At 32.0% G+C, this 18,872-nt stretch overlaps 1 long non-coding RNA gene across 1 annotated transcript in view; it reads left to right on the top strand.

Annotated features, from left to right (window-relative positions):
* The first annotated feature begins 1,108 nt into the window (after positions 1 to 1,108).
* The window catches only part of LOC127701443 (uncharacterized), a 117,518-nt gene continuing 99,754 nt past the window's right edge, over positions 1,109 to 18,872 (top strand). Inside the window, exon 1 of the long non-coding RNA XR_007982038.1 lies at positions 1,109 to 1,262. This is a non-coding gene — a long non-coding RNA (uncharacterized LOC127701443). The remainder of the gene's footprint in view (positions 1,263 to 18,872) is intronic.

Here is an 18,872-nt window from a genome sequence, read left to right on the forward strand (position 1 = left end):
CGCAGAGGTCCAACCCTGAACAGTTGGGGCAAATATGGACACAATATTCAAGCTTGATACAGGTCTGAATTTGGATTGTAATTAAATATTTGACATACATGACATATTAAAGATTTCTTGCTGTTGTGCAATACACTGTGCTGTTGCGCAATACTTAGTAAATCTGTTGTCAGACTACAAACAAATAAAGTTCAATTTCTTCTCAATGTCATATTTGAAATTTATGAAAATCAATAGGGAGATTGCATCAATAGCTATAAATAATTCACCAAAGCTTCATGAGAACTGCTGAAAGCATTTTTGAGTTATTCTTCAAAAATTGGAAAATCTCCCCTTTTTTAATGAATAAAACCCCATAACTCAGAAATTAAAAATTTAAAATTTATAAAATTCTAAATGGAGCTTACATCAACAGATATAAACAATTCACCAAAGTTTCATGAGAACTGCTAAAAGCATTTTTTAGTTATTGTCCGAAAACTGAAAAATCCCCCTTTTTATACAACCGCAAAAAAAATTTGTGGTCGTATATTGGTATGACGTTGGCGTCGTCGTCGTCCGAAGACACATTGGTTTTCGCACTCTAACTTTAGTTTAAGTGAATGGATCTTTATGAAATTTTACCATAAAGTTCAATACCACAAAAGGAAGGTTGGGATTGAGTTTGGGGGTAATGGTACCAACAGTTAAGGAATTAGGGGCCAAAAATAAGCATTTTTGTAACTTCCAGACATAACTTGTGTGTAAATTAATGGATCTCTCTGACATTGTACCACAGGGTTCCATATCACAAAGGGAATGCTGGGATTGATTTTGGGGGTAATTACCTCAAACTTTTGGGAATTAGGGGCCAAAAAAGGGAAAAAAAACAAGCATTTTTCTAGTTTCATGACAATAACTTGTGTGTAAGTGTATAGATCTCTCTGAAATTGTACTGCAAGGTACCATACTACAAAGGGAAGGCTGGGATTGATTTTGGGGGTAATTGCCTCAAAATTTTAGGAATTAGGGGACAAAAAGGGGCAAAAATCAAGCATTTTTCTAGTTTCAGGACAATAACTTGTGTGTAAGTGTATGGATCTTTATGAAATTGTACTACAAGGTTCCATATCACAAGGAAATGCTGGGATTGATTTTGGGGGTAATTGCCTCAAAATTTTAGGAATTAGGGGACAAAAAGGGGCAAAAATCAAGCATTTTTCTAGTTTCATGACAATAACTTGTGTGTAAGTGTATGGATCTTTCTGAAATTGTACTACAAGGTTCCATATCATAAAGGGAAAGCTGGAATTGAGTTTGGGGGTAATTGCTCAAAACGCTCAAAAGCAAATAATAATGATATGGTTTGAATAGCTCAATTAATAAGTTATAAGTTCTTAGACCACATTCATTCTGTGTCAGAAACCTATGCTGTGTCAAATATTCAATCACAATCCAAATTCAGTGTGTATCAAGCTTGAATGTTGTGTCCATACTTGCCCCAACTGTTCAGGGTTGGACCTCTGCGGTGGTATCAAGCTGCGCCCAGCGGAGCATTTTATTTTATGAATAAAACCCTTTAACTCGGAAACGTAAAATCTAAAATTTATAAAAATCGAAAGGGAGCTCATGTCAATAGATATAAACAATTCACCAAAATTTCTTGCAAGTTGGGGAAAGCATTCTTGAGTTATTGTCGGAAAACTGGAAAATCCCCCCTTTTTTAATGAATAAAACCCCAAAAATCAGAAACAGTAAATCTGAAATTTATAACAAATGAAAGGGAGCTCACGTCAATAGATATAAACAATTCACCAAAGTTTCATGCATAATGGTCAGATGGTTAAAGCTTTTTTGAGTTAATGTCCGACATGTTGACGATGGACGGACAGACGGACGATACCATAATACATTGTACGTCCCGTAAACGGGCGAATAAAAATTTAAACCAGTTCTTTATGTGCACCAAAATTATATGTTTGACATAAAGACTGTACTTGTAAGATTTAGGTTAAAAAATGGTATCAGTTATTTCTGGTCAGGACAAGTTCCTGATGTCATGGATGTACAGCTTATCTAAAACAAAATTCAACATGATTTCTTATTACAACAATTGTAACTTCTTTACAATGTAATTAGAAAGTAAGAGAATAGTCAATTCAATCTGTCTTGCTAAATGATTTTTCTTGACACTTTTTACCCAAGATTATTTAAGAATTATCATGATTATAGAGTAATTCAGTTATTCACATTAAAGTTAATATAAACATGTTAAAAGTTAGCTTTTCGTTCAGAAATTAAAAAAAAGTGTAATCAGGTGTCTAATAGGTTACTTTTTTTGTGAGATTGTACATTAAAAATAGATATCACTACTGATTTTCTATACATTCCATTAAAAAACAGTCTTAAAGTTACTGAAAAAATATGTCAGGAGTGTATCAAAAGGATCAAAAACATATATGTATTTTTTAAAAGAAGAAAGCTTAAAATTGACCATGTTGAGTGTGAAATTTTCAGAGGATGTAATGACATGAATGAGATCATATTTGTTTGATTTCTTATAATTTTTATATAAAGTTTAAGCTTTTGCAATGAGATATACAAACTTTTGTTATTAGATATGAAAGAATACACTGAAAATTGGTGAAATTTACATATATATACATGATATATTTAAAAAAAAAATCCCTCAGTGTACATGGTGTAAGAGAAAAAAAAATGATTCAACTATATCATGTATATAGCTATTACCATGATTACCTTTAATTTAACAAATAAAAAAATTTCTTTGATATATTTTTTTTTTTTTTGTGCATTAACCTCTGGAAGTTTTGTAAACTTGAATGTCTATTGATTATAGTCATGATAGTAGGATGGTAAAAAATAGATTTGCAAGGACTTGATTTTTTACCGTGTTTGTCACACTTTGTAATCATTTTTAGCTCACCTGGCCCAAAGGGCCAAGTGAGCTTTTCTCATCACTTGGCATCCGGCGTCCGTCATGGTCGTTGTTAACTTCTTACATTTTGAACTTCTTCTAGAGAATCACTGAATAGAATGAAACCAAACATGGCATGAATGTTCCTTATGAGGTGCTGACCAAGTGTTGTTACTTTGTAGCCGATCCATCATCCAAGATGGCCGCCAGCTGGGGACTTTGTTCAACATAGGACCCTACGGACATGATGGACAATACATACAAATGTCTTCTTTTAGAGAACCACTGAATGGAATGAAACTAAACATGGCATGAATGTTCCTTATGAGGTGCTGACCAAGGTTACTTTGTAGCCGATCCATCATCCAAGACAGCCGCCAGTGGGGGACTTCGTTTGACATAGGACCCAATGGACAATACATACAAATGTCTTCTTTTAGAGAACCACTAAATGGAATAAAACCAAACATGGCATGAAATAGCTTCTCTACATCACTCCAAAGCAATTGCTCAGACATACATCATGGTTAATTACAATGTCTTTTAAGTTATTGTAAGGAATAATGATCAGAGCATGTAATGAGGTTCTGCGCAAACTTCCCAGTAATTCCCAAGTGTCTCATATTATAAGTTACATGCCTTTAATAACTATAAGCCTTGTTATTACAGCTAAGTTTATTCATTAAAAGCCTTGTCTCATTGATTTACTATGGTTAATGAAAAATTTATTAAATATAATTCAAAGATTAGTAATCAAGGCTATGCATTTAGTTCTGCGCAAAGCTTCAAGAGTACCCTAGAGCCCACTAAAAAAAATATTTATTATTTATTTTACAAATAACAAACATATATATGTTATTAGAGATTTAGAAAATTTAAGGATTAAAGAGTAGACAACTCATGAAAGTATCTGTAATAACCCTATAGAGTTATGGATATACCTGACTGTTTTGTAAACTTGAACGTACGACTTTTTAAACTGTCCACAGAACTGTCAGTCATATATGTCTATAAACATGCTTGCATTTGCTAATCAATCAAAAAGGGTGGACCTGATTTTTACGTATATTATTTTGGAAATAATTCATAAGGATATATATACATATACTGCATTTTCTGGCATTGAAGCTATTTTGAATATTTGAGGTGTTAGTCGAAGGACCATGTAAGCTATTGTCAACAATAAGCGCCAGTAGTCCGCCCGTCCACAATTCACATTTTAATTTTCTCCTCTGAAACCACTGGGCCAATTCGGACCAAACTTGGCAGGGATGATCCTTGGTAGGAGGGGATTTATGTTTTTTTTTGTCTCAAGTGGTGGTCAATAGGTCTATGGGGCCTAAGAACTTGAGGTTAACTTAAAAGTTTTAATATAGGCTTCAAAGGAAGGGGAAAGCTTTAAAAAACGTAAGAACCAGTAGTAGCAAGGCAGTCATATTGTCTGACTCATCAGAAGGACATGATGTTTCAAGTTTATATAAATGAAAGTCTTTGGGTCCATGGGGTCCGAGCAACTGGGGTCCATAGTTTAAACATTAGCTTTAGTTTGAAAATTCTGTAAAAGTCTTGTTCTTATGAATCAACAGTAGCAATGCAGTCATATTTTGCATGAAACATCAAAAAGATATGAAAATATTCAACTTTGAACAATGAAAAATATTACACGAACCAGCAACGATGAGGCAGTCATGTTTTGCATGAAGCATGAATAGGACATACAGATTCAAATTTATATAAATCAATGCCCAGTGATCTGTGGGTACCAGCATTTATGAGGACAAGGCTTATAATAGTCATCAATGTACAAAAGCTTTAAAAATATTCTTTAGAACCAACAATGATAATGCAGTCATATCTTGAATGAAGCACAAGTAGGATATGGAGATCTGGGATGCAAGCAGTGGAAGTCCAAAGATTAAAATAAACTCTTAATTGGGAAAAAACGCTATCAAAATCCTCTCTAGAACCAGCAATGACATGGCAGTTATATTTTGCATTTAGCATCACTTCTTTTACTTTTTCCTTTGATGTTGTAAAATATAAATTTATTGAAACTGATTTAATCAAAATATTTTATAATGATCAAAAGCCTTCGACCTCGACCTGAATATTAATGCCATCAATTACTTATCAATTATGGACGTTTGACGAGGTCAATTCGTTGTTATATGGACCTGTTGAAGCTATGTCGACAAAGAACGTAATCTGAGGTTGATATTTTGATTTAGCAGGTCCATATAACAACGCTTTGGTCGAGATAAAAGTCCTTTATATTTATATTACATGTAATATATCATGTATATGTATACGTAAGAATAAATAATAAACATAAGATGTGTGACGTTCTCTATTATGTCCTGTCATATATATGGGTTATTGTATGAAGAAGGCCGGTAAGAGAATATCATCGTCTATGATGCAGAAATACGAAATAAATATAAAAGTTTTGCAACTGATACAATTGTTATGTCGGCTAGATAAGTACTGATATTCAGAGATCAATGTGTGCATTTTTTTTTGCGAATCAAAATTTGCGTTTAATATTTGTATTGCGATTTCAGTAAATGTTAAATAAAATGGTTACTGATAAAATCAAAATACTAGTTTTTAGCTCACCGGGGCCCTTATGTGAGCTTATGCCATCACTTGGCGTCCGTCGTCATCTGTCATCGTCGTCTGTCGTCGTAAACTATTTCAAAAATCTTCTCCTCTGAAACTACTGGGCCAAATACCTTCAAACTTTAAATAAATGTTCCTTAGGGTATCTAGTTTATAAATTGTATCCGAAGTTTTGATCCATCGACAAACATGGCCACCATGGCAAAAAATAGAACATAGGGGTCAAATGCAGTTTTTGGCTTATATCTTAAAAACTAAAGCTTTTAGAGCAAATCTGACATGGTGGTAAAATTGTTCAATTGGTCAAGATCTATCAGCCCTGAAATTTTCAGACAAATCGAACAACCAGTTGTTGGGTTGCTGCCACTAAATTGGTAGTTTTAAGGAAATTTTGCAGTTTTTAGTTATCTTGAATATTATTATAGATAGATATAAACTGTAAACAGCAATAATGTTCAGCAAAGTAAGATCTACAAAAAAGTTAATCAGACCATAATTGTCAATTGACCCCTTAAGGAGTTATTGCCCTTTAAAGACAATTTCACACAATTTGTTCATCAAGTTTGCTAACATTTAAAAATCTTCTCCTCTGAAACTACTATGCCAATAACCTTCAAACTTTTACTAAATGTTTCTTAGGGTATCTTGTTTTTAATATGTATCCGAAGTTTTGATCCATTGACAAACATGGCTGCCATGGCTAAAAATAGAACATAAGGGTCAAATGCAGTTTTTGGCTTATATCTTAAAAACTAAAGCTTTTAGAGCAAATATGACGGGTAAAATTGTTCAATTGGTCAAGATCTGTCGGCCCTGAAATTATCAGACGAATCGAACAACCCATTGGTGGGTTTCTGCCACCAAATTGGTAGTTTTAACAAAATTTTGCAGTTTTTTGTTATTATCTTGAATATTATTATAGATAATTATAAACTGTAAGCTGCAATAATGTTCAGTAAAGTAAGATCTACAAAAAAGTTAATCTGACCAAAATTGTCAATTGACCTCTTAAGGAGTTATTGCCCTTTAAAGACAATTTTACACAATTTGTTCATCAAGTTTGCTAACATTTAAAAATCTTCTCCTCTGAAATACAGGTGAGCGATTCAGGCTCTTGAGAGCCTCTTGTTATTAATGCAACGAACATCCTGTTGAATTATTCGCATTAATAAAATCATTGCAACAATTTCTAAATTTGCAGTACTTCATCAGTATTTGCGTCCTGAACTTCGAGCATTCATCGTTAATATTTGGTTTGCTTGTCCTTTGATACTGTCAATTGATGATTAAGTACTTTTGAAGGAATTTAAGACCAGTACATTTCCAGTTAATTTCGACTGTTTCTTTGTGTGTGTGTGTGTGTGTGTGTGTGTGTGTGTGTGTGTGTGTGTGTGTGTGTATGTTTTGTTTTCACATGAAATTTAACCCTTGAACAAAACTATTCAATCTTCTGAAAATAATTTGCGTCTGTCCAAAATTTGTGATTGTCTCTATATATGTTGTAATTGCTCGACATATTTGAAGATAAAGTGTTGTGTCCGCCAATTTATCCACTTGGTTATTTTGATGGAGATATTTTAAGGTTCATCATATGGTTATTGGTTTCCAACTTTATTGGAGATCAAGTTTGAACTCCAGATGTCTAGTTTCTTACGGGATGCATGTTGTCTCTTTGACATTACTACATACTCCTTCTTTTTCATTTTCATTTAAAGATAAAAATGAAATAGACACAATTTTTGTACCTGTAGTCAAAACATTTCTGGAAAAAGGGGTTAATGAGCCAACTTTTGGACTGTCGACTAAAGGAGGTGTCGGAAAAGTAGACTGTCTGACAAATGGGGAAGTCTGACTTGTGGACTGTCGGAATACAGCGCATCCTTCTCAGCTCACATAGCTAACCAGCACTTTATCAGGTGGCAGAAAGGGGATGTCTTAAATAGGATTGACATGTACGTTCCCCTAACTTCGATCTGATAAGTAAATCTTAGAACCTGCTTTTAACAATGTTGACTTTCGACCCTTTTTGGTGCCCCTATTTCCAGAATTGAAGTGAAAAAACCAATAGCAAACTCTGATCTGCATTTGGTCCTGGTAACCCTTTCCTAGGCATCAAGTACATTTTGTAAATCAATCCACTGCAACTTCAAAGGACAAGGGGCATTACAGGGCCTTTTTCATCCCAGCATTTTACAAACATTTGAAGCTCATCTTACCAAGGTGCTATATATATATTGACAGGGCTTAAAAATCAATTATCATGAAAAGGACATATTTGTGTAGATGTCTTGAAGAATCATGACTATAACTGAACATTTAAATGGAGGAATCAGTAATCACTCATTGTTGTGCTTTGCAATTGGTAATCCCATAAAAATGAAATGTTATCTTCGGTTGTCATTAAACCATTTCCTTTAGTAATAAAATTACCTCACCTGAAAGTGAATGAAATAACGCAACCAATTAATCATTAAAAATAACACATTGTGATAAAATAATCAGCCTCAAAATGTCCTGGTAATCATGGAATCAAAAAGCCTCACATAGTCCCGTATCGTTATAGACATACAGCAAAGAATTCCGTCTTGAACTTGCATTGCAGTGAGATTGTTTAAAGTATCACTGTGACTTTGAGATGAAGAATAGCAATAAAACTGATGTTCCGTTGCTTTGATCTTTGTCAAGTGTATGTAGAAATTTCGTGTCATGAATTTATACACCATATTCATTGTTTCTTATTACCCAAACAATTATTGTGAACAGACAACGACAGACCTACACATGATAATAAATCAAATATTTGCATCAGTATAGACATTTGGGAAATTTGTGTGCAAAATATTAAAAGTTGAGGGTATTTTTTTTTTTTAATGATGCTCTACACATTAAAAAATGTAATGGTTCTACATGTTTCTGGAAAAAGTTAACTAGGCTATGAATAAAAAGAGTCAATTATGATCAACATAAATTCCAAAAATTAAAAATACTTTTTGATATGCAGACAAACATGTATCTATCAAAACTTCAATTTGGTAATTAAATGATGTCCATTACCCAAAATATCATCGATTTAAGAAACTGTTAAATTCTGTTCTAAATGAGGGATAATTTTCGTAACTCTTTGTTACTTCCAAAAGTCTCCCACATGACCCCAGACCATCTTGTGAACCAAACTGAATGGAAGTATCTACCTAGTCTTTCAACATTAAGTCAGACACTGTACAAAAGCATAAAAACAATTTTAATTTGGCCTGGCATATTTCTTTGATGTATTTTCTCAAGTACTGCATGGCATATATAGATATAAGAAGATGTGGTATGAGTGCCAATGAGACAACTCTCCATCCAAGTCAAAATTTATAAAAGTAATTAACCATTATAGGTCAAAGTACGGTCTTCAACAGGGAGCCTTGGCTCACACCGAACAGCAAGCTATAAAGGGCCCCAAAAATTACTAATGTAAAACCATTCAAATGGGAAAACCAACGGTCTAATCTATATAAAAAACGAGAAACACTTATGAACCACATCAACAAACGACAACTACTGAACATCAGATTCCTGACTTAGGACAGGTGCAAACAATTGCAGCGGGTTTAAACGTTTTAATGGTACCAAACCTTCACCCTTTTTCTGAAACAATAGTGTAACATCATAACATAGAAAGACACACTATAAAATATCAACAGAAATGGCTTAACTCAATCAAAGGACATATTAACACCAGTGAACATACACTGAACAAATAATTTGATCTATGATACAATGTAAATACAAAATAAATAAACTAAGGGAAGAATAATAAAAGTAACATGTTATACCGCTATGAAATGTTAAACAATTTAAGAAAAACAATATGCTCGAACAAAAATAACAGTTCAAATAGAGAAATGAAATATTTTTACAAAACAAATAGTTTTGATGTTCATAGTACGAAGTGAAAATTTATAGTAATTACTAATACCAAACACTTATCAAAGCTGGTATATAGACCAGATATAACCCTGAATAACATTAAATAACAAAATAGCATTACAATTAGTATCAACAGGTCAAATAAACAAGAAAGTACGATTTGAGAGTACTCGCAGTTACTGACAACTAGTTAAAAGCCAAAAACAAATAATAATAAAAAAAATCATGCATCAGAGACTAAAATCAACTAAAACACATCCCAGGGATTTAGTATTTTAATGTCATGTACAGTCAAAGAAGACATGACTTGTGCAATGCCAAAAATAAATGTATCGACAGGCAGTAGGATAGTTAGGATTTTAACCTCTTTATAGATCAAAATGAACGTGGGTGTGTCTTTATACATCCCCTTTGAAAAGAATACAAATTTAGTTATGTTTTAGTTTGCTGATGACAAAATCGATATTAGTGCCAATGTAAACTATATTCAAAGATCTAATTACAACATTGGTAAGATAACCTTTACTAATAAGTTTGTTTAAAGGTTCGATGAGTTTACACGGACCACATAGTGATTTCCGCGCTTTAAGTACAATATTACCGTAAAATTTAGGTTGTGAAATACCGTTTTTAATCAGTTTTCTACAGGTACAGCCAAATTTACTAATCAAATCTTTGTATCTATGAAAGAATATAGTAAAAGTTTTACGTAATTTATGGTAACGAAATCCCTGACTTAATAATTTACCAGTCATTGCCAGTGATGCATTGATTACGTTCGTTAAAATCTATGACATCACTACACACATGCCATAATGATTTAAATGGGATTTATGGAAGTTATTTAATTTTTTTTTTAAATATGATTGTATATGTAATGAACTCCAAAGTATTCTTAAGATGTATACTGTGTACAGTATTCACATCGTAAACTTGTAAATTTTTACTATTTCGTATTTGCATAATAACAATTATAACAATGCCATAAATGTCATGTCATTCACTTATGTCTTGTAAAAATGTATGTATGCTCTGTAGTTTGAACACCAAAAAGATCAATAAAAAATGTATATAAAGAGTGGCTATCTAGAAAATTTGCAAGGTTTATTTTGTCGACCTCTTCAAAGTTTTCCAAAGCACATAACACAGCTTCATTCTCACATGACCGGTACTAAAAAGATATCCATAATATCCGGTTTTACCTAACCAAACATTGCTTCTTCAAATATAACTCAGTCTGGTGCAATTGAACCATGAAAAATTTAAAGTTTTGTGCACAAGTTTGAAAGTTGTGCGCTCAAGATTTAAAGTTGTGCACACAAGATTTCAAGTCGCGCGCACAAGATTTAAAGTCGCGTGCACAAATAATTTAAATTTCATCTTTGGCACTTAAGGGGCTCCGTACTATTGTGTATTGAGCATTGTGACAATAAACCTGGGAATAGTAAACTAATATATTATGTCTCAGAATAAACTGATTATTTCTAAACGGTTACCACGTGACATTATCATGATTATGTAAAAGCAAGCTTGAAGAAAATTAACTAAACGATTATTTCTGTTATAAATATTTATCTTAGGTCGGAAAGCATCATTATAATTAAACAAAACGATATTTCTGTCAAAATATTTAATTTCATTAAGATACACTAACAGACCAAAAAAATATTCATTAACATTATTATGTATAAACTAAGACTTAATTCGTCAGTAATAGAATATAATGTATAATGTTATATTATGTCCAACATGTCTGAACAGTGAATACATTATGAAAATTTTATGCAACTTATGAGCACCAATTATCAGGGATGTGTACACACAAGTTAGTTAAATATAAATTTTAGTGAATGAAAAAAATACTTCACAACGATTTTAAATCCTTGCATCTCACAAAAAAACGTATCAAAATATTTTGCAATAATCATTTAATTACTATATTTATACGTTATAATTATTTAATTTCGCTTTAGTATGGTTTTATAAGTATCTGCTTATATTTTGTATAGCAATATATTCATATAATGGAAATATATAGAGTTGAAGAAAGGATTGATTTAATATATATATATAATGTCCATCAGTAAATGTTTATTTTTATTGATATTATATTTTAAAAATTTTGGAAATGATTCATTAACAGGAATGTATGTTGATTAAATTTCAATTCTTTTTGTTTTGTTTTTGTCTCGCCTTGACGGAGTCAAAAAGCGAGACATAGGTATACTGTTTCCGGCGGCGGCGGCGGCGTCAACAATGTATTAGTTTGTGACTAGGTCTAGTTCATGGTGAATCACTAGTGGTAGGTCAATGATATTTGGTATGCAGTTGTATTAGCATTGGCACATCTCATTACCATGAAGATTATTTGGCCCCGCCCCCTCTGTCAAGGTCTATTGACTTTGAAACTTTTCATAGTTTACATGTATTAGTTTGTGATTAGGTCAATTTATGGGGAACCACTAGTGGTAGGTCAATGATATTTGGTATGCAGTTGTATAAGCATTGGCATATCTCATTTCCATTGAGATTATTTGGCTCCGCCCCCTTAGTCATGGTCTATAGACTTTAAAAATTTTGCCAAGTTAACATGTATAAGTTTGTGATTAGGTCAGGTCCATGTGAAGTGTAACTCTCACTACAAAAGTCAAAAAGTCTGAAAAGACCAGTTTTTGTCTGAATTTGCATGAATTTTTACTCGACATTCTTAATTTGTCTGAATAATTTTTAAAAATTCTTGACTTAGTATGAATTTGTCTAATAAGGTTCTTAATTTTTCTTGACAATTGTCTTGACAGTATGAACAGAATGTAGGACAGAAAGTCATAGGACAAAAAGTCACGGACAAAAAGTCACGGACGAAAGTCACAGGACAAAAAGTCACAATTCAGTTTTGAGATTATTTTTCTCTGAACAAGAAAACACTAATTTTAAAAATACATTTTTAAAATTTTTTATTGAACTATAATATATGAAGCAACTTTGTAACTAAAATTTATTCAATAAATATCAATGATGATCAAATAATTGTTATGATAACTAAATGTCAAAGTGGTTTGGCACTTAAATGGCTTCATGGTGCCAAGAAATATATTATTTGCATGATTAAAATTTAATAATTTTTCATTTATCAAGGCTTATGAACAATTTTCTGAACTTAAAAATGAATAAATGTAAAAAAAGAAATTATTTGAAGATCTTTCTCTTATATATTCAAACAATTGTCAATAAATAATTTGTGACTTTATGTCCTGTGACTTTTTGTCCTGTGACTTTCTGTCCGTTTACCTATGAACATTGTCTTAAAATTTCTCGACACTTCCTGTATCATCTGATAAGAGTCTCGACCAATTCTTGACTGTCTTAAATTTGTCTCGATCTGTCTTGACATATTCTTGACATTCTTAATAATGTCTGAATATGTCTCGACATATTCTTGACATTCTAAATAATGTCTGAATATGTCTCGACACATTCTTGACAGTCTTAAATATGTCTTGACACTATCTCAACAGTATAAAATTCGCCTGAAATGTGAACAGACTTATTCAGCACTGTTTATGACATTCTATTGCTGTTGTATACTCCTTTTTATTATGGCTAAACTAAACTTTGAAGAATCAAGGATTAATTTGGTATAGTAAGATACCCTTTTGGTGCAACTAAGTTGGAATACCCCGAATAATCCCCCATGTAGTTTAATTTTGATTTATTTTTATAAAACATTCAAGTAATTGTTTTCACTTGGAATATAAGTCGAAGGTATTGACAAACAGCATTTAGATTTTTGCCGTTCGCAAAACTGCCAGTCAAATTTGCTTTACTAAAATAGGTGTCTTGTATCTCTTTTGGACCCCACAATTCATCTTTTGGGTATGTGTGGCTAAAAAAAGAGGGGGGGGGGGCTTTCGTTTAGGTCAAAGAATTTGTTCCCATCTTGATTCAAAAACCTTATTTATTTTTTAGAACAACCCAAAAACATTTTTTATTCAAATTTGAGTGTTGAATTTTATAATTTTTTAACAAAAATAAATATTTGTGATAACTCCTTCCTGAAAAAAAAAATGTTTAGATCTATATTATGCATGTCTGTTTGAGAACCATTTCATAAGACCGATGATTTCTATAGAAATCATTGATGGGACCCATTATAAATACATTTTTTTTATTATTCCTGGAGTAGATAATAATTTTCTTTTAATCTTTGGGATTTATTCAATTTGTTTTTATGTTGAAATAATTAATTTCATAATTTTGATGAAGAAAATCCATTTCAATTCAATTTTTTTTCATCAAAATTATGATTTTCATTTTCATCTATCAACAAACTTTTTAAATTGTAGTGGCATGGTCGGTCAACTGATAAGTTGTATGGCTGATTACAGGTAAAGCAATAACTTCTATTTGACAGTTGCGTGTACTCTGGGGTGTGGAATACCTTAGTTTTATGGGGAACATCCTGTCCATGTGTAATACTTAATATATTCCAACAGATGACATTACACAAATTTTTCTTCTGTTAAATGAATGATTTGTATATCATCATAATTTGCTATTTATATAAACCACATTTTGGTATAATAATTATTTACCATATCAACATTGAATATTATGAATGTAGAATGAAATATGTCTACAGTATGATTGGTTTGAATCATTTAATTTATAAGATTTAGGAATCAAAATTTGTAATTATTTAAAAACCCACATTGAAATTGTTTTATATCAACACACCCACATTTGAATTATTTTATACTTTAGATTTCATAGCCATATTTGCATTTGTAAAAATATCAGAGACATATATACACATATTTATATATGTCTCTGAAAATATTTATATACCCAATTTCAATTATTTTACATGCCCAACTTTTATTTTTGTTGTAAAGAAGTGTAACTTGAAACAACAGTATATCATATAAAGAGAAATAAAGATTAAAGTTATATCATGAATATTGGTCATGATTTGTAAAACTCAGACCTGTCAAGTAAATTTAAGACACGATTCAAAATGTTCAGAATATGTCAAGCCATACTGAGAAAAAATAAGAATGTCGAGAATATGTCGAGAAATTTCTAGACAGTATTCAAATGTCAAGAATTTGTCAAGAAATTTTAAGACCATATTCAGAATGTCGAGAATATGTCGAGTAAATTTCATACAAATTTAATATAAATGAGAATTTGTCAAGAAAAATTAAGACACAAGTCATACTTTTGGAGAATGTCGAGTAAAAGTTCATGCAAATTAAGACAAAAACTGGTCTTTTCAGACTTTTAGACTTTTGTAGTGGATCTGTGGCATGCAACTTATAAGACGGTTTTGTATTTTGTTTTTGCGAGTTACACACTAGCTCCATTGGGACCTCTTATATACTAACACATTTTTTGTCAGGCCAGGGTTTTTTAATTTGTTGATTTATGGATCTGCTGACCCTATTTTTCCTTTAGCAGAATAAAAATAAAATTGACATTTCATGCATTTTTATTTCTGATGGCCATAACAAATACATTATCCCTGAAATATAAATAAAAATCTTTTTTATGCCTTTAAATGCATTAAACATTAACAGAATTGATTACACATTGTGTTGTAAAAATATAAAAATTCAATAATAATCTGGAGTGTCTACGTATGTATAGATTATTGGGTTTTCTACACATTTATATCATAAAATATCAGCCGCGAGCCACAATGTGAACTTTTTTGTCGAGTGAGCGCAGTGAACGAGCTAAAAAGCTAAAAAGCTTCACATTGTGTCAAGCGGCTGATATTTTACGTTATCTATACGAAGAAAACCCGATTCTTTGTTTATCGTTCTATTACTGGTCTTTTTCCCCTCCCTAAGACAGTTTTCGCTTGACAAAAGCAAGCTTGATAATGTCTCCTCTCACATTGTGACGTCGCTGATAACTTTTCCACAGACATTGTGACGTCGCTGATAATGCCTGGTCTCGTCTCAAAGCCGTGATACGAGAATTACGGAGCGACTGAGCAGGGTGATATAGGTGTAGGGAAGGACGATAATTTAAAATAGACAATCATAGTGAAATGTTGTTCTCGCAAATTATTTTGAAGAACAAAACCAACAACTTCAATACCAGAAGTAGAAGATTGGGATTCATTTTGGGGGTAATTGTCAATTTTCCAAAGAAAAATTTGGGGTCACAATTTATTTTGCTAATGCTTTGTATATAGTCTGAAAACAGTATTGTGCAACAGCACAGTGTAGTGCACAAAAGCAAGAAATCTTCATTTGAACATAAATTCCAATCCAATAACCAATTTCAAGTTCTTTGACTTCATTTATTCTGTGTCAGAAACCTATAATGTGTCAAATATTTAATTACAATCCAAATTCAGACCTGTATCAAGCTTGAATATTGTGTCCATTTTTCCCCCAACTGTTCAGGGTTAAACCTCTGTGGTCATATCCATTCTTGTTTCCATTCTCAATTTTATTAACAGATTTTCCTTTGGTAAACAAAATTTAAAAATAAACTTTCAGTTCACAGTTTTATTGTCTCATATACATGAATCTCTTTTTATAATCTATATATTTATGAATAAATACTGAATTAGAATAATGATTTTTATCTTAATTTACATTTATAGCATGTATACAAGTAGCTTACTGTAACATTATACATGTACAAAATGTAACAATCACAGAAGAGACACAGTTTTTTTGGATACCGTTACAAATTTTTTAGTGACTTTAGATCGTCAACATGGTCAATGACAGTAACTTAATGTCTTCGTACCATTACATTTTACTCAAAAATCACCTCAAGGCTCAACAATAACTTGCTTAATGTTTCAGTGACAATAAATAGCAATACTTTACATGCTTTATAAGCTTTTCATCAACTGCAAGACGCAGCAAGAGAACAATACTCTCATAGAGATGAAAATTGTATTTAATAAACATTTGTTTCAAAATTTTTGAGCATAGATCACAATGTACAGTCAGGGGTGTAACTTAAACAAGTTATCAGAGAAAAATAACATGCATGCGTTATTACAGACACTTCATGAGTTGTCTACTGTTTTTTCCTTAATCTGTAGTAGCATATGGTGGTTATCAGTTGAATATATCATAAATATTTTATCTTTAGTGGGCACTTGGGAATTCTTGAAACTTTGCGCAGTAGCTTAATATATTACCTTGATAACTAATTTTCTAATTCCATTAATACAATTTTGATCAACCATGGTAAATCAATGAGACATAGGCCTTTAAGGGAAAACTAAGCTGTAATAACAAGGCTTTAGTTATTACAGGCATGTAACTTATTATATGAGAGTAAATGAGACACTTGGGAATTACTTGGAATCTTGCACAGTGCCTCATTACAAGCTCTGATCATTATTTCTTACAATGAATTGAAATACATTGTGATAGATGTCTGAGCAAAGGCTTTAAAGAGATGTAGAGAAGCTGTAATAACACCCTTTGGTTATTGCAGGAATATATTTTCTGTAATAACATAGGTGTTACCGTGTACTATGTATGATTGGTAAACTATGAACTGTTATATCTTTGCCAAGTTTAGTATACATAAAGAAAATTATAATATCAATAGAACTTGTGAAAAATTTAACAAAATAAAGGTTGTATATTGTCCCTTTGAAACATGTAACATACATATGTTATCACAGTTTTTTGGAAAATGACGCTATCAGCGGCATGTTTCCAATACAATTGACCAGAACTTACGGAAGTCGATTATTGCCTCCGCCTACCGCACTCAGTTTCATATTTACTATTTTACATACAAACTGGAATCTGCTTGTATTACGCTACACTCGAACAAAGTGTTGTAGTCGGACGGGAACCAGTTTACATACTTTATTTTATTTACCAAAAAGATATCTTGACCTGTCCATATGTTTTTTGTTATTAAATGGTATTTGGAGCTATCCCTTTGTTATATTTTTCATATTTATTCGAGCTTTCACTTTTATGCACATGTCTTACAATCGTAAACAATCGGTATGTATAGATGATAAATAGATCCGTTTTGTTATGGTGTTGGACTTTTTACCCTCCAATGATCAGCAATCGCTAGACAAAATAGTTCTCCTAAATAATGTCAGCCTTTCATGCCATTTCAACTTTACAATCATTAAAAAAAGTGAAAATCGGAATCAATTTGATATCCATTGGATAGAAACTGGTCTTTATCCAGATTTACAAAGATTTTAAAAATCGGAAATTAGTAATACGGTTATACCAACGCGGTGCGTATGAATCTTTGTTTACAAAACAGGATTTCGGAACGTCTCTAGTTTTTAGATCGTAAGTCACGATAAACTCAAACTGAAAGTAAACAGTTGTTTGTAAGACGCAGGTTTACTCACCATAAACAAGCTGAAACGTTCAGTATGGCATATATATTAGGTTAAAGACGGTCCCATTCATTTAAAAAGCATTATGAAAGTAGACGATGGGATTATTTCAGGTTTGGGGAACGAGTAAATTATCAAAAAGTTCATTTCTTGACGACCTCATAATTTCATCATGTAGATGGTACAAATCGATTTTTACTGTTTACTGTCGCTTCTCATGTTTTGTATTTACGGTCGTTTATTTTTAAACCCGAACCAGGCATATGCATTCTGTAATTGTGCAAATCTTCGTTCTTTGGTCAATTGGCTTATGGATATATAGTTGTATCAATTTCAACTCTTACATTTTTTTTTTAAAAATATATATATGCATTACACATGCAATGGCAGTACCTTTCCAATTACTATTTATGTGTTGTGTCTAAATTAAAGTTGTAACACTTTATAGTGACTGGAAAGGGTAGAAAAATTCATCAGATGAGAAAAGGCTGAAGATACTTCAAACGGCACCGAATCATTAGATATTGCATCTTATAAAAAGAAACTGAGATTTGGATAGTTCCACTTCAAGGTCAAAATGTTTATCTCTTGTGAAATGAAATTAAAAAAAATATTGTAACACTGTAGTTAATTAATAAAGATACTATTACGTGTATTTCTGTATTGGCCTTATTATTGGTTCTCGGCCAGCAGTCAAACGGCACCGAATCATTAGATATTGCATCTTATAAAAGGAAACTGTGATTTGGATAGTTCCACTTAAAGGTAAAAATGTTTATCTCATGTGAAATGAAATAAAAAAAATATTGTAACACTGTAGTTAATTAATAAAGATACTATTACGTGTATTTCTGTATTGGCCTTATTATTGGTCCTCGGCCAGCAGTATTGGCCTTCCGCTTCGGCTCAGACCAATACACCCAAGACATATAACAAGGCCAATACAGAAATACTTACGCAATGATATTATAGAATGACAGTATGGTTCAATAGTGGGAATCAGCCCCTCAACTACTTTTTACATAAATATTAACTTCTGGCTTCAACGCTTTGTTCGTCTTGTCT

This window comes from Mytilus californianus, unplaced genomic scaffold (genome assembly GCF_021869535.1).
Source record: "Mytilus californianus isolate M0D057914Y unplaced genomic scaffold, xbMytCali1.0.p SCAF_5, whole genome shotgun sequence".
Lineage (NCBI taxonomy): Eukaryota > Metazoa > Mollusca > Bivalvia > Mytilida > Mytilidae > Mytilus > Mytilus californianus.